Source organism: Triturus cristatus, chromosome 2_1 (genome assembly GCF_964204655.1).
Source record: "Triturus cristatus chromosome 2_1, aTriCri1.1, whole genome shotgun sequence".
Lineage (NCBI taxonomy): Eukaryota > Metazoa > Chordata > Amphibia > Caudata > Salamandridae > Triturus > Triturus cristatus.
This window is the reverse complement of record NC_140581.1, coordinates 1,070,281,010-1,070,296,642: the sequence shown is the minus strand read 5'-3', so window position 1 is coordinate 1,070,296,642 and position 15,633 is coordinate 1,070,281,010. Positions and strand designations below refer to the sequence as shown.

Here is a 15,633-nt window from a genome sequence, read left to right as displayed (position 1 = left end):
AAGGAGTGGCAGCTATCTGACTATAATGGGTCAGGATATGAGTGCTCTACTCCTCATGGGTCTACCCACGAGGAGTAGAGCACCCATATCCTGGCTTGCTGGGTGTTTGAGGGCAGTAGTTCCGAAAGGAGGAATCCCTCTCCTCCTATTGTTTGTACGACAAGACAGCCTGCCATCGTGAAAACAACAAGTTCTCTGACTGAGATTTTAGACCCACCAAGGAACTACGTACCCTTCTTCTTTTGGCTGTCTAGGGCATGTACGTTGGACCTTTCCAAAAGCCCATTGTCCCTCATTTGTGAGTAATGGTCTTTGCACTGAGCCATTTTCACTTGTAAGCCTAATTTACATATCCAAATTGACTGATTTAGGAGTGGAAGATATTCACAAAATGTGACTTTGTAACAGAAAATCCTTTACGTGCAATATTACCCTCCCATGGAAAAATATTGCATGCAAGTAAATTGCACTCAAGGGGTGAGGGAGTGAGAGTAAAAGAGATGGGTTTCTTTAAAAAGCTTTGGAACATCCACAAATTCAAAAGCTTGTGGGTATTCTGAAATTCCTCTCCAACTCCTTTCTGCCCTGGAAATGGTAGGAGGTTTACCCCAGTAAGAGCAGAAACACATACAAATGTTGCATTACACAGAAACAATGACATTACATCATGCGTAATTGCACATCTGCAAATAGGCATGGGGAAATGCATGTACATTACTGCAAATACAAATTCACAACAGATTTCCAGAAGCAAACCTCTAAAACTGCGACAGTCGCAGCTTTCATTACGTTTCTGGAAAACTTTGGGCCCTATTCCAGTGGTGGTTGGCTCTGGTAAACGCTGTGGGCGTCACGGGGGGTGGTGGGTTGGTGGTAGGATGCGGCAGCGGGGGGGGGGGGGAAGCCGACGGACGACGGACTATGTGTTATTTATTTATTTAATTATACCTATTCTGTTGTCTTTCGACTTCCCTCCCACCCTGCCCCACCCCCCGCACTTTTACCCGTGCCGGTTGCCGCTGCCCTTTTCACAAAAGTCCTTTCAGAGTATGTAAAGTACTACTGCTTTATGTGCTCCAAAATGCAATTCACAAACCTTCAGACAGAGATCTCCTATCTTTTCTGCACATTGATCTCAGCCGCAGTTGTTGCAATATCCGCACATGGAGGTATAGGTTTTAGTAGTACATGTCGGAGGGATAATGTGGAGTGATAGAAAATTAGGGAATAATTACTGATAAATTGGTTGAGTTTAGGGAAATTAAAGGAGAAGTTTAATGTGGTACATGCCGATTCAAAAACAGACCCATAAATGAATGAGATAATCAGCAGAGGCTGGCACAGGTAAATGCGGTGGGGCGGGGCGGGGTCGGAGGGTGTTAAGTCGACAGTTGACGGAATAGGTATAATTAAATAAATAAATAATACCTATTCCGTCATCTGTTGACTTCCCTCCTGTCGCGACCTGCCCCGCCCCACGGCGCTTACCTGTGCCAGCCGCCGATGAAGATAATTCAGAATCACAAAATAAATACCTACATCTGCTGCATTAGTATTATTGATAAAAGAGTCTTACATGTGCTTTAGCCAAACCTTGGAGTAAAGCAAACACCACACATGGCCAACCAATAGTACTGAGGCACTTTCTCATTAAAAACAATAGATGCAGGGAATAACACTAACACAACTTATAGTAACAATTATAAAATAAATTAAAGTAGATCACTTTTTATGTTACATTTATATTTAGTTTTTTAATGTTATGTTTTTACATATAAAAAGTATTGTAATTTGTGGTATTTCTTTTTTAATAATTAAATTACTTTTTTAATCAATGTAAGTTAACGGGTATCTTAAAAAATGATTTGGCATACAATTAAAATAAAACTTGCCTTGCATCCAAACTTGTAATCCATCCAATACAACTGCAAATGTTTGGGGGTTTAACACTGTAATTAATATATATATATATATATTTTAAACTAATACTGAGCTACTAATAGTAACTTTACTGTTGGAAATCTGGTCGTAGGATTCTCCCCCCCCCCCCCACCCCCCTCATTTCAGCAGCTGGACAGTGGTAAGTCTAAATCTAGGTGGAGAACTCCGTAAAGAAAAGATGATTTCTTCCACGGGGAGACTAGCACCTAAACCTAGGTGGAAATCTTAATATGGGCCTCATTCACCTTTGAGATGAGCCCCATAGGGGATGTGTGAAGGTCGTAAATGTGACCTCAGCCAAAGTAGTAAAGCAGTGGGTCTCGACCAATCTTCCCTTTCAGAATAAGGACTCGCTGGATGTATTTTATAGCACGTTTCTTTCTGCTTATCCTAAAGTTTCTGAAAACTGTTGAAAAAGAGGGGGAACTTTTTTATTGACTTTGGTCGTTTTGGGGGGATGCTTCAGCAACAAAGCCTTATGGCCTATATGTACATAATTATAAATAGAAACTCGGAATAATATGCCATTCCTTCTTATCCGGAAGGTAGCAGGACAGTGCAATGTGATACTATCTCAAAGAATACAGAATGCACGAGGCACAAAAAGATGAAAGACAACTTTAAGAAAACAATAAGCGAGAAAAAAAGTAATGAAAAATCGATTTTTTTCCTAAAGCATCTTGGAAGTACAGCTAGAACGTTTATAGGTGCGAAGCTCTGCAAAAGATAAGTAAGCACTTTATGAGAGGTGTTTAGCAGGACCAAGGAGGCTAGCGGCAGAGGGGGGCAAGGGGGCACACTAGCAGGGCCATATGTACGACGAATTGGCGGAGCGTGTCGTTGGCCTCCTGGGCTTAACGCCTCTCTCTCACTTCGGAAACGCAAGGCTGCACCATATTTATAAGAATGTGGTGCAGCCTTGCGTTTCTCCCTGCGATGGCGCCAAGGTTCACAACTTAATGCCAATGCAAGCACCCTAGCACCAGAGTGCAAGGGTGTCTGTGCGCAGGGGAGGATTGTTTATGTGTAGGAAGGTGTCCCTTCCTGCACATAAACAATCCTAAAATGCCATTTTGTAACTTTCATGTGTGCTGCTTCATGCAGCACACATGAAAGTTACAAAATGGCATTTAAAAAAAGGTTTGTTTATGTGCAGGAAGGGACATAAACAAACCATGGCATTTTGCTTTTTCTATGTGTGCTGCACAAGGCAGCACACATGGAAAAAGCAAAAACGAGGAGAAATAATTCATTTCTCCTCGTTTCGCCACCTTAAGACCAGGGATTTCCTGGTATTAATTTTGGCACTGCCTCCTATGTACGCCACCCTTGTACATAGGGGGCAGCGTCAAATACAATTGGTGTTGCGGTGGAACGCCCACCACAACACCCACTGCACGCTCCTTTCATGCTAAACATAGTGTGAAAGGGTGTCTTGTGTACAAGGCAGCATTAAGCCACGTTAAAGCAAGGCCCCTATCGCCACGGGAACGTCACAAAAAGTGACGTTCCCGTGGCGATAGGGGCTTGTACATATACCCCAGTTTCCTCATTTTAAAAGAAACATACTGCCACCCTGTGAGCTGAGTGACACGCTCAAAATGAGAAAACAATGCTGAACCTTATTTCACTTGAGAGCGAGTATATCGAATGTACTCTTACAAAATAATTTTTTCACTTTTCCATTCAAATATTCCATTTAGAAACATAAATTAAGTTAGGTCAGCCAGAGGTCACCTTTCAGCGCATCTAAAATATATAGCAGTCATCTATCTCTAAACAGAAAACAAACATCATGATTCTTGCTGTCTGCTGCAGCAGAGTTTGCAGGGAACACAATGTTCCACTCTAAGGGACAATCATTGTTCTGCCATTAAATTAGAGACATACAAGAACCTTCCTGTGACCATAAAAGAGAACAGAGCTATTTTTACAGTGGAAGCTCCTCCGCTAAGGCGGAGGAGATACGCCCCACTGCTTTTAAGCAGTGTAAATAAAGAAAACATAATATGATAATAACTCAAAGTTATTATCATTCTATGTTGTCGTGCTGCTTGGCGGGCGGGCGGGGCTGCTCTGCTCTCAGAGTAGGGCAGGGTGAGGAGTGGGTTGTCCACTTCAAATGCGCAATGACTTCTTTGCCACCTTCAGGGGCCGGCCAAACAGTCATGCGCACTTTGCATTTTCTACCTGCAGGCTGCATTACAGCCTGCGTGCTGTACATGCCTAGGCCCCAAGTCCCTGTCTGAGCGCCGACCCACAGCGCTCAAGGCCAGGGGAGCCTGGGTGCTTACCAATCACAACGCTGCATTGCAGCGTTGTGATTGGTCAGGGGACCTTGGGTGCTTCCTGGTTCCTGTTCGGCTGACTGCTGATGCGGAGCAGAGATGCGTCAGCGATAAAGTAAGTTATACCTTTTTAACATCCCCCTCGCGCCTGCCCTGTCACACCTGATCGGTACCGTCGGTCGTGAGGGATGAGGACATCTGACTCACTCTTTTTTGGCCCACTCTTTTTTGAGAATAGCTTTCACGAAAGCTCAAAAATAAATGATGGCTCATCAGAAGGGCACACAAGGGTAGTGAGGTAGAACGTTCTGCTGTGTGAAGAACATGTAAATGTCTGGTCACCTCTTCCTAGGCAGTGCTCTTGGTGGAGCTATAATCTTCCAGATATTGGTGCATGTCCAACAAAATATAGCAAGTTTCATGCCTGTGGTAAAACTGGACCATGTTTTAGTCTACACATCAAATCTTGCATTTAGCCTCAATGGTGAACAGAGATGAAAGTCAGATATGCTGAAACATGCTGCCAAGTCCAGCTACTGGACCACAAGCTTGATCCTTTGAAGTAGCTTGGAAACAGTTTAAGCATTTGGTGTCAACACACCACTTTCTTGCAGATACCCTGCTATTGGCCTGCTCCATTTCATTAATAATATTATGGTGAATTTGAAATGTATGTCTTTGAAGCTGCCAACGACACAGCATCATTGTTATTTTTAGACCCGCCATCAAAATGTTTTCCTTCACGTGCTCTGTCTTCTCATTGAACGTAACCTCATCTCAGGAACTTGATATTTTAAAGCTATCAACAAATTTGTTCATAGACCCGGGAAAGCTAAACTACAAACCGAAAATACTGCACAATGATTACTCAGTAAAGCTGATCACTCATCAGTTTTGTGGCATCCCTTTTAACAAACAACAGGAAGTCAAAGCAGAACTCACCAGGCTCCTGAAAGAAGACATTACTGAGCCACTGGTTGGACCTACTCCAGGAACTTGATTTTTATGGTTGTCCCAGTGCAGAAGAGACATTAGGGAGTACAATTGTGCATATGTCTGGATATGTGGCAGCTGAACCAAGATATTTAGCTGAACTGGTGCCTCACTCCCTGCATCAGTCATGTGATACACCAATTCAATGCAGCAAAACTTTCCTCCAAGCTTATTCACAACAAAATATTTGATAAGTCAGAAATGTAAGAATTGTCTTGATGCATCACCACTTTTGCTACAAACTTGGGCCCTGATTACAAGTTTAGATGTTATTTATCGCACCTGATAAATATTGATAGCGAGGGGTACCATATTTATCCGGTGCGATAACACCTATTACGAAGTGTATAACTCTCCAAAATCCACATGGTAGGGTAAATATTGTATGATTTTCCCCAGTTATATTTCAGCAGTCTTGAGTTGCTGAAATTTAATGACAGTTGAGATATTTAATGCAACTGATAATTATCAGATGCGTTAAGTACCTAACAACTCGCAATTCCAACCCGTACTTAAACTGGGGTTTACGCACAGGACGGAATTGAATTAGCAACTCGTAATCAGGCCCTTACATTCGTTTAGATAGGAGCGCATCAGTTTTTGTGTTCTATGAGGAAATATAGAAGGCAATTTGAGGCGTTTTCAACTGTCTGAACTATAGTGATGATATTTTTGTGCTTGGGAAAGTAATGCAGAAACATGATGCTGCTGTGATCTGAATAAAATGAACCTAACACTCAATAAGGATAAATGCTGTCCGCAGGTCTGAGGACATATACTTTTATACAAACAGATGCTTCCTTCCCCTAATAAGTTGCAAGATTTTGCAATCACTTTATTCTGAGAACATGTCATCTTTTCTTTCCTTCTATGTTATTGCTAGCTACTGAGTTTGGTGCAATCAGGACTTTGCCTCTATCAGTGCCACCTGAGGGATCTGACTGAGAAGAGTTGGACATCTCTCTGGTTATAAAAGTGTCAAATTGCCTGTTGGCCACACATTGCTGAAGATAACAGCATGGTATGATTTGATCAAGCACCACTATCTGAAGATACTGTTAATCTGCTGTCATGTATTATTCAGAACAATGCCAGTTCTGCATTAGCATGATCCCTAATCACCGAGATAGCTCATTACTGAGGCCAGGAGGAGCCTGGCGAGCCCAAGTAAGTCAAACTCAAAAGCAGAGAAAGAAAGTTTTGATGTAGCATGGTCACTAGAGAATGCTCATCTGTTTTTAAACAGTGAGAACTTCAGACTTATCATTTATAATCTACTATTGACGTCACACACATGCTACACTTCTTGAAACACTCATTACGGCAATGGACTAATTTACCATTAGTTATTATGGAGTTTGGTGAAAATAGTGTTATCACTTTGTGCCAACACTTTCAGTGTACTCGAAGGGGTGTTAAAGCCCCAACTAGAGTCAGCAGCCGAGGAGACAAGACTTGTTTCATGAGGCTGCTCTTTAAATGCTGTTCATTCACAAATATGCTCTTTTTTTGGGGTCATGCGCAACCAAAATGGCACATGTTTTGCTGATATGACACATGTTCGTGAATCACTCAGACCCTACAGTAGATGCATATGCAACTGATTGAGCTGCTCAACAATCATTTAATTTACTCAGACAGCAAATTTGTGTCGCTGAGGGCCTCCCCCAGTGAAGAGTGTCAAAACCAACTACCACCATAGGTGGCATCTTTTCGCTAATGAGGTGTGAGGTCAAATTCACAATTGCTGCTTTGGCACTGCACCTTGTTGAAATGGAAGCATTAGATCAATCTGGCAGTCCATCTCCTTGTTGTATGACTTATCTGTTTGCATGACGTTTGTTCCACGGTCCTTCCCGCCTTCCCTCATGGTGTCTGGACGTGTCATCGTTCCATGTGGCCTCATCCCCCCCACCCCTTATGTATTTTGGAATTCATGTAGGTATGGTCTTTTTTTTTCTTGTAGTATTTTTAGCATGAATGTTCCTTTTTCTAAATCTACCTTAGTTTCTTTCTTTTACCCCCTTTTCTATAATATATTCCATTACCACTTCTTTATTTATTATTCTTTCTTCTCTTTCTTTCTTAACCCACTGGTTTTCAATGTCAATATATTCATACCTGTATTATGGTCTATGTCTGATACCATATTCATCAATGCTGGTTTATTTATTTTTTTATTGTTTACAGATATTTTATGTCTTTAAAAATTGTTAAATGTAATGTCAAAGGCTTAAACTACCCCATCAAAAGGCAACAAGTATTATCATATCTATCTAAATTAGATGTTAATATAGCTTTATTGCAGGAGTCACACCTGACAAAGTCTGAGTCTCTAAAACTTCAAAAGAACTGGGTAGGTGAAGATTTCTTTTCACCTGGTGATGGTAAAAGAAACAGAGTTATAACCTTATGTCCCAAAGCACTGAATGCTAAGCTTATTTCTCAGGAGTCAGATGATGAGGGTAGATGGCTGTTTACCAACTTAATGATCAGGAAGTCTCCGGTCTCTTTGTTCAATATATATGCTCCAACTAATGGTGATGCTCCTTTTTGGTACCAAATTTCTTCACTACTTGCATAGTACTCGACAGAGAATTTTATTCTTGCTGGTGACTACAATCAGGTGGTCGATCCCTTTCTAGATCCAGGTTTTTTTTCACCCCAAATAAAGCAGATTACATTTTCTACAAACCATTAAAACACCGAAACCTAACGGATGCATGGAGACTCTGCAATCCCTCTTCGCAAAATGCACCTACCTTCCCCACCGTACCAGACCTAGTCTAGAATTGACCATATTGTCATTTCACATAATGTTTCTCAACCTTTACGTTCAGCTGATATGGGTCCCATACTCATCTCTGACCATGCTCCTATTTGGGTTCAGCTGGATATTTAACCTCAATCTGTGCTTCCCAAAATATGGCGTTTTAGCAATTCCCTACTTTGAGACCCCAATTTCAACGCATCCTTTGAATCCTTTTTCCATGAATATTTTCAAAATAACAAAACTGATAATATTCCCTTTTATGCAATATGGGATGATTTAAAATCTGCTGCGGGTGATTTTATCATCAGGTATGTGTCCAACAAATGAAGGAAATCTCCATTACTTAATAATGAACTTCTTACTAAGATAAAGAGGCTAGAGTACTCCTTTTACACCTCCAAGTCAAAGGAATGTCTATCTGAACGTATAAATGCTAAGATTAAATTTAATAAGGATTCTACTTAAAGCGCTTCCTTATATTTACTGAAAACCAGTGCAAAATGTTATGGGGGACACAAAAAATCAGTTAAATTATTAGCTAATTCCCTCAAGATCAAGCAGAATAAACTCCAAATTGAATCCATTATTGATAACACCAAAATACAGATACTCCTTAATTTTACAAGAGTTTGTCCAATTCTAAAAATCATTGTACACACCAGAGAACATGCCTACAGACGCAGCTATATCCCGTTATCTTTCTTCTATCCAGAAGCATGCAGATCCCCCAACAAATTTACATCTTTTAGAATCCGATATCACGCAGATTGAATTGCTTAATGCATTGAAGATAAAGCCCCAGATGGAAACAGCCTTTACACCGTAACTGTTACACCGCAAGCCATTACCTTGCATGCCGTTGCAACGCAAAAGGTGTGTTGCAGTGGTTAGAAGGTGTTGGAATTAACTCCAACACCTTCCCTACTGTTGCACACACTGGAGTTGGAATAGAAAATTAAACTATTCCAACTTCCAGTGCTCCCCCTACAGCAAGTTGGGGTAAAATTTTGCGTTGCAACGCCTTGCGGGGTAATGGCATGAGTTGTAACGTCACAAAACCGCCCCAGACCCAGATGACTTTGCAGTTGAATTATATTTGCATTTCACCCAAATACTTCTTCCACACTTATATACTCTTATTTCCTCCTTTATCTATGCACGCATTTTTTCTGGATCTTTTCTAGAGGCCCTGATTTGTCTCATTCCAAAAGAAGGCAGGACTTGCGCTATTGCAAAAACTATAGACCCATTTCCCTAGTCAATGTAGACTATAACATTTTCTCTAAAGCATTAGCCATCCGAATCGAATCACATCTCCCTCAACTACTTGGTAAGGAACAATTGAGCTTTGCCAAGGGGCGTTACATTACTGACAACACACGTTTGTTTTTTGATATTCTAACCAAAACACCACATTATTCAGAACCTCTTGCAGCGATTGCCTTAGATGCAGAAAAGGCCTTTGATAGAGTATTGGCCTTTTATTTTTAATACACTGAAATGGTTTGGATTTGGCCCAAATATTTTTTCTCTAATTCCTTTACTTTACTCTGATCCTAATGCTGCTATTTTCGCTACTGGCCTTACCTACCCCTATTTTACTTTGCATAGAGGAGTATGTCAAGGCTGTCCTTTATCTCCTTTTCTTTTTACATTTAGCACTGGAACCATTTTTATTTACAATACTACAAAACCGGTCCATAATTGGATTCACTTCTAACACTCAACAGACTAAGTTAGCAGCATTTGCAGATGATGTACTATTGTTCCTTTCTCAACCACATCACACACTCCCAGCATTTTTGGAAGAGGTTGACTCCTATAAAATGGCATCTGGCTATAAATTAAACATTGAGAAATGGGAAATACTGCCCTTGACCAAATACACTTTTAAGGAGGATTTCGTGATCTCTAACTTTACATGGAACCCTCAACACATCAAATACCTTGGCTTGTGGTTCACCCATCTATTAAGACATCAGTCTTACTAAATTTTGATAAATGCATTGATAAATTATCTACACTCACTACGAAATGGCACCCTCTCTATTTGTCTTGGTGGGGTTGCCATCAACATTTTGTTGACCCCTATCGTACTCTATATCATATCCAATATTCCAATGTCCATACCAACAAAGTCTTTTCATAAAAATAATTCCATCCTCTTATCCTTTTTGTGGAATAGCAAAAAATCTAGAATGTTGTTGCAAATATTGATGTGCTCAAAATCGGAAGGCAGCATAAACTTCCCTGACTTCCTTAGATATCATAAGGCTTTCCTATTAAGACAACTATCCAAGTGGGTGTCTGATTCATCTTTGGACTCCCCGCTATGAGATGATCTTGAGAGATCATTCCTATCACCTTTCTCACTTCAAAAGTACCTATGCTTCACTCATAAACCACAAAGGATTTCCACACCAGTTATTAAACACTCCGGTAAGGTATTGAACACTGGTCTTCATTCTGCCTCACATGATTTTGATACCTTTTTCGCCTCCACCATTTGGCATAAGAAATATATACTCTTAAAATGTTTTCTTTTCAGTTTTACAACCTGCAATACTCAAGGCATGCGGACTTTGGCTTTGGTGGCCCGTTGCAGGCCCCGGTGGGGTGGGGTGTTGGGGGTCCCACTTGTGGGATACCTATGGTAACCCCCTACATTGGCATACACAAGGTGCCTGTCACGTTGTGCATGTCAATGCACAACATGTATATTTGACATTGGGGCGGGTGCTGCTTACAGCACAGCCCGCCACAATGTGAAATATGCGTGATGCGACCGCCAGGGTGGTGGCTGCATCCTAATGGGCACAGCGGAACCGCCGCACTTCTGGCGGTCGGTCCCGTTTACCGTTCGCCCGCCATCGAAATGGGCCCCTTACTATTTACATGTCCATATGTACTCAAATTCTGCAAACAAGTCTGGACTCAGATTAACACTATCTTTTATGCCACAGTCCCCCTTTCACCCAACAACATTTTTCTGGGGAGCCTATCTACCGATTGGAATATGAGGCAATCGCAAATACACATCATAGACCTGTTGGTAGCAGTTGCTTTTCAAAAGATAACAAAGAATTGGAAGGATACACCTAAATTATCATATTTAACTTGGTGGTACGCTGTCTGCCATAATCACAGATTAGATACAACTTTTGTATATCCTATATCTCTTGCTAAGAAGTGGTTACAACTATGGTCTCCAGTCACACAGTCTTTAGATGATAGTGCAAAAAAATCCTTTGCTCCCATTCCCTTGGTACAAGAAGTTGTTCAGCCTCCCTGACTTCCCATATATTGAGAATGTCGTTGTTTAATATGTTTTTTCCCTGTATTGTTCATATGTTTGTATCTTTTTAGTATATTAAATCTTTCTTCTTATTTCTTCTTATAGTTAGACCTCCAAGAACCGGCTCTCTGTATATCTTAAAGAATTTTGTTTTTTTTCTCCCAATCAAAATATGTAACATTAATATTACTTCCTATGTATTCTTTTATGTTTAATTGTGCGAAGTATTGATGTTTGCATAATTCTTTTAATAAATCTACTTTTGAAACTTAAAAAAAGAGATCAGTCTGCTAGTCACTAAACCTAGCAAAAGAGAGATGGCTTCCGTCCAACCTTAACACCACTTCTCAACCGGTGTTCTGCACTGCCAGGTAATAATCAGCGCAATGGTGGAGGTTACCAGTGGGAAGAATGATGAGTATCATTCTTCCCGGGTATCACTAACCTCCTGTATGAAGTCAACTTTTAGCAAGTTCTACCAGGCATGTTGAAGCTTGAATTTTCAATGTATAATTTATGGTATGGAACTCCACATCCCATGATGGTCAGTGGTGATGGTCCCAAACAGGGCCGGCTTTAGCGCTGGTGGGGCCTGGTAGGAAAATACTTTTTGGTGCCCCCAGACCCCATGACTCCCTCCTTGGATTCCCTCACTACCACCAGGCTTAAGTGCCCCTCATCTCTCCAATCATAAGTTATTGCTAAACACAGCACCCCCTCGGAGGTCGGCGCTGCCTCCACAGGTCAGCGCTCAGTGGGACACACTAGTCGCACTGCCCTAAAACTGGCCCTGGTCACAAAACCCATAATGGATGTGAGTCACCCTCATAATAGATGGAATGTGTGGCCCCAGTCCATATTAAATTGGCATTTAGAGTCTGAAGATAGTGTCTGGGAGACAGGGGAAGTTTTGCATGGGGAAAATCCAGCTACTTTCTAAGAGCGGCTACATATTCCAACAAAGCACGAGAAAACACATTGCCAGCTAGTAACATTGCCAAATATTTTGCAGAGTAAACATATCTTTACAGAGCAATTTATTAAAAGGAGAGGCATGCCTTGTTTTCTTGGCTTCAGGAATGCTCAGAGATGTTTTTTTTAATTTATGAATTTTCATTTGCATCTGTTCTTCCATATTGCTGAAATAAATCTGTATGCTGCACAAAGCCTAGAGAGCAGAAAATCTCTGAAGTGCTATGTATATATTTGTAAACTTAGCTCTGTGTTTTTCTGTTTTTTTTTACTGCTGTCATATTTATGACTGTGGCTGGAATTTTCCGTGGAGCGTCTATGAGTTGTTGAGTTCAGACCTAACACAGTTGCCCAATTCACCTCCAAAATGAGCCATGGTGATTAGCATTTGATCAGGCTCACCTTCAAAATCGATTTGATTGTTGCTTTATACCCTGTCTTGTGCTCGAAAACAAGAGGTACTTGAAAATTGGGAATCAGTGAATGGAAGAAAGAAGAGTAAGGCCATCATTACAAATGGTGCGGCAATAGTGCCAAGGGAAATACAATACCTCCAGTGGCGTAACAATAGACCTTGCAGCACCGCGGTGCGGGGGGGGGAGGCGGAGTTCCAGGGAGCCCCTCCGGCACTGTGCACGGGTAGTCGACTCCTGGTCTGAGAGCTCTTGACTGGGTCCGAGGCGGGGAGGGGGGGCTCCATGTTTTTTGCAGTGGGGCCCTCTCAAGTTTTGTTATGCCACTGAATACCACGGACTTCGATTTTCTCCAATGTCGTGTACTGCCAGTGCTTAATTTGAGCGTGTGTATTAAGTCAAACCGTATTGAAAATGAATAATAGCCTCACACACTATTATTATAGCTTTGTGTGGCCTGAAATAGTCTGAATTGTCACAGTTGTAGGAGAGTGATGGTTAGATGTTATATTCGTACTGTCATTGGCCGTGCTGGCAGGGGCAATACATGATGCACAACAAAGGACCTGTTCACACGGTGATATCACAACTCGTAATCCTAAGACAGTTGTCATATATTTAGACAGTCTGTTGAGCCAGTGGTTACATCATCTGTACTACTAAGGAACGGATCACCAAAAAAAGGGAGAAAGAGTTAGAAGAGTCCCCCAACCCAATGCTGTACTTCCTAAATCCCCTTTCCCTTCTCTGTCTCCTGCAATGCTTATAATACACATGATATGAGCCACATACATATATACACGTACATGTATACAAGGGGTCTCCCACCTTTCCAGTAATAAGAGCTACATTTGTTCAATCATTATCATCGTGAGCTACCAGTATCAGTTTTGTAGTAATGGCCAAGTCAGACCGGATTACCTTCGTGGCCACCCTATACCAGACCACCAGCAGTGATCACCTCCATGTATCAGGAGTGTTAACAACAGTAAAGCAAAAAAGGCTTTGTCTGTTTGGAACGCTTTTACATGAGTAATACATGACAGCCGCGGGTGCAACGCCAGACCATCAAGGTAATATTGTTAGTAATAAGTTTCCGATGGCACGGTTTTCACTCAAATATAAGCTTTAAATATATTTGGGAAACTCAGTCATTTTTCTCCAAATATAAACTTTATGAGTTCTGAAAATACACACATTTTTGACTCAAATATACACTTTTAAATCTTGGTTTCCGAATATCAAGTCAACCTAGCAGAAGCTCCAAATTTACAAGGAGGGACTGCACACAGGAGAGCTACTTATAGGTAGCTGGAGAGCCACCAGTAGCTCACAAGCTACGCATTGGAAAAGCCTGACATAGGATTCCTTCCATCCCATTCTAGCTCACTCCCTCAATCCTTCTTTCATTCTTCTCTCATACTCTCTCTTACCCTCTCCCCTCCTCTCCTTCTTCGCTCCCTTTTACTCACTCTCCCGGGTCTGCCATGGCTTCTTCCTTTCTCCATTTTTCCCTTCCACCCTCCCTCTGACACAGATTGTATCCAAGGGCATCAGAGTCCTTTTTCTGCTAATAAAAAGAGAGGAACTGTCTCCCCACCAAAGTGGAATAAGAGAGAGAAAACAAACATTGGCAAAGCTAACCAGTGGCGTAGCTAGAGCTTTTGCCACCCAGGGCGGTCCCTGAGTTTGCCGCCCAGTGACGGCACAGCCGGTGACGGTAAGAGCGGGGGAGGGGTTTGTCAACAGACTACGAATACAAATGTTTCAAAAAGTAAACTTACCTTGCGCCCCACAAAAAAACAAAAAAGTGCTGCCCGGTAAAGACCACAACCCCCCCCCCACTCCCCACTACCAGCTATGCCACTGACGTTAACAGGTCTCTCTCTTTTGGGACTAGTTGGTTTTGCAAATGATTTTAGCAATATGCTTACTGTACATATGTTGCAAACTCTCTTTGTTTTAATGACATTTTGTATTGGATTTAGAATATACTCTAAGTATTGGCAAAGCCAAGAGGTCTGAGCTCTAAAAGGATGAGCTGTCAGGTTCACGAGTGTTTGCATGGCACATGCAAGTTGAGTCACATTTAGATGTCTGAGTGAGCTCTGGTTATAGAAGGTATTAATAATGGGGTACGATTGAGAGCTCTAGAGCTGAGGCTGACAGCAGTGTGAGCCAGTGGACTATAACAGTGCTCAGATTAGATGCTCATCCAGTCTTCGATATCTCTCCAGCGCACGCATAGTGATGGTCACGAATGGACCATTTGTCATTAACAATTCTAAATATTTCCAACAAATCCATAGTTGTTACTTGTTTATATCAATCTGCTAACAAGCACTCACAAAGCCAATATGTCTGGCTTGTTTTAGACATTTGCTTGTTGCGTGATATGTCTGGATACAGTAGTAGGAAACTCACAAACAGGCACCACACTGTGTAAAGCACAGGTTTTTAGTTCACACGTTTTAAGCAATGCTCTTAATTCCTCAGGCCGCAACATTTTTAGAGATCCACGCCCCCCTCCTTTTATATCTCACTTAAAGCACTGTGGTCTGCAATTGTTTTTTTACCAACAGACACTGAAACTGAAGGTTTGAGGCCATAGTGAGGTGTACCAAAGTAAATGACCAAATACTCGCACAATCTGATCTCAGACGTATACTCCAAGTAGACAGACTCTGTCCAATAAACATCAAGAGAATGGAGACACATCTCTTCTAGTGATGAATGATCAGTCAAATACACTACGAGAGTAATCTTCTGAGAACAGTTAAAATCGAGGGGGTATTTTGGGAACAAACATCTGGACCATGTCTATTTACCAAGCGATCTGGAAAAGTCCTAAAGTATGGGGCATAACAGACCAAAGATCCTAACTCTCCAGCCTCTGAACTGAAGTGATGGCCACCAAGAAAAGAAGTTTGAAAGAAAGATATTTCAGAGAAACCGACT

The 15,633-nt window shown here is 41.5% G+C and overlaps 1 protein-coding gene across 1 annotated transcript in view; it reads right to left on the bottom strand.

Moving 5' to 3' along the window:
* The window catches only part of BANK1 (B cell scaffold protein with ankyrin repeats 1), a 2,329,074-nt gene that overhangs the window by 574,914 nt on the left and 1,738,527 nt on the right, over nucleotides 1-15,633 (bottom strand). The window lies entirely within an intron of this gene.